The sequence below is a fragment of the Aplysia californica genome, unplaced genomic scaffold, assembly GCF_000002075.1.
Source record: "Aplysia californica isolate F4 #8 unplaced genomic scaffold, AplCal3.0 scaffold00186, whole genome shotgun sequence".
Taxonomy (NCBI): Eukaryota; Metazoa; Mollusca; class Gastropoda; order Aplysiida; family Aplysiidae; genus Aplysia; species Aplysia californica.
In genome coordinates, this window is record NW_004797456.1 from 1,198,202 (window position 1) to 1,200,664 (window position 2,463).

Below are 2,463 nucleotides of genomic sequence, written 5' to 3' on the forward strand. Positions count from 1 at the left end.
TCTCTCTCTCTCTCTCTCTCTCTCTCTCTCTCTCTCTCTCTCTCTCTCTCTCTCTCTCTCTCTGTATCTCTCTCTGCAGTGAACACAATCTCTTCTTCCTCAGAAGTAGGAGGTTTGGTTGTGTTCAGGTGTTCTCCGCTCCTTCCAACTACTTCTTCAGTGTCTGTGGTACACGGGGCAGTGCCACGGACTGTAGTGTCTTTAGGTCATTCCCAAAGGGGGGACATTTCTCGTTCAAGCGCAGTAGAATTGTAAATGGGCTGACTCATGTCACGCTTATAACTGTGCCTGATCGACATCAGGGAACTGCTGCTTTTTCTTTCCTGATCCTTACTATTGTCATTTTCCTCTACTTCTTTTGAATGTTTGTCACTCTCTTGTGACCTGCAGACCTTGTGCTGTTGAAGCTAGAGAGATGAGCTGTCTAAGTCTGATTCCCTGTAAAGACTTCTCTGTTGACACCCGCCCCTTGGCGCTCATATGACCTTATGCAGTTGCGAGCGCCGTAAAACCACGCTGACTTGTTTGACAGGGTAATCAAAGTGAGACGGGACCAGATAGGGCCTACAGATATCACACAAGAATCTTACTCGAGGCGGTAACACTGAGTTGTGAATGAAACAAAATTCATATGTAAGTTCAACCGCCCAAATAATCGGGAAAGAATCTCATTAAATATTTATTCCAACTAACATTAAATTCAACTTTAGATGTGAATACACAAACACAAAGCAAAGAAGCAGAGATGTCAATACCAATGAGTCTAAACTCTTTGGTAGAACATGACAATTCAATTGTCATTTTTTAATTTCACATTTGGCTGTTTTTTGTCTAGCTATTCGCGGCCAGGAGCTGGTGTCATAATCGAGGTCACGATTTGATTATATAGGGCGGTAAAAAGTCGAGGAAAAAAGCAAGCACTCGTAGCAGTCAAGAGATTATTAGGAGTTAGTTTCCCTCTCATTTGTGAGGTGGACTCGACCAGTGTATTAGCTTACATAATCAATGCTTGTGACTGCTTATGACTGTGGCCCGAAAGGGGTGAACAGGGCTTATGTGGCAATGAAACAGTTTTAAGCGTTGTGCACATGTACCCTTTTGGTAGACTCTCCCACTGTAAGCTTACTTAATCAAAGCTTGTGGCTGCGTATTATGGAGAGGCCGAAAGAGGTGAACAGGCAATGAAAGCCTTTTGAATTTTAGGCATTGGTGATTATGAACATCTCTTTGACTTTAATTTATGAGGTTTACGTTTATGGGTGAATTTGACTGCGACAATGTTTCAAAATTAGGAAGGGAAGCAGTGATTATTTGTATAGACGCTTCGCCACAGGTGGTACAAGTACTGGCATCCAAATCGACATTTGTTCTTGCAGGCGAAAGTACATTTCCCTCTAACTCACTGCTAACTGTGTTTCAACACGCAGCCTTAATCCGCCTGGTTCTTGGCTAGACTCTCAGACTACAGGCCGCCTCACTCAAAGTAGGTCACGGGAAGATAAGGGCCCAGCAAGGAGGTTATACAGTAAGGTCCTTGGTGTGAGAGCAACACGCCGTGTGCTTGATTAAACAAATGTCCAAAAATTACGGCATTTGCGGTATTTATTTATTTGACCCAACTATTACACTCAAAGGGCGTCGAAAATAAATAATGTGATTTTTAATAACTTAAAAAATGCAAATACTCAAATCGTGGTAGGAGAACGTCTAATAGCGGCGATGGATGTGTATAGAGAAGCAGGAGGTAAAGGAAAGCATTGTAGCTAGCACATGCCACAAACACAAACAATATATGGAAACAGGTCAGGTAGTAGGCAATTAGAAAACAACAAACATTCCACTGGAAACTTACAATGTCATTGTTAGTCGAAGTACACAGAAAACTGTACATTGTCATAGTTACCGTGGGTTCTGTGCATGTGACCTTGAATACAACGAAAACCTAAGGATCTACAGTCACCCATTTCTTGGACAGTTCAAAAGAACAATATGTTTCATTAAAAAATTCAACTTTCCATTAATTTTTTTCTTCTGACGTAACAAAACGAAGCAGTTATGTGAGTTGATTCTCTCGAGCTAATAAAACCCTTGACCTGCGGGCCTGAACAGTGGCTTCTATCTCTTGAGGGCTTGGAGTCTACTATGCGGCATGTTATAAGAACGTTTAGGTCGGGCTCCACGGCAGAATCATCACGGCAGAACTGTTTGACCAAACTGCGACAGAAACACCGTAACTTCAAGCTCAGCAGACTCTGAGAAGTTCACACATTGACCCCTGCCGACATAATATCTTCTTCTTCTTCTTCTTTCCCGTGGTTGGAGCAACCGTGGGGGCGCCACTGCATCTGAAAACCAGCTCTTGCCATCTATTTTTGTCCTCTGCTTTCCTCGTCCACTCTGTAATGTTGTCATCCCATCTCCCTCTCTGCCTTCCTCTCTTTCTCTTTCCTTGTACGGTTCCTT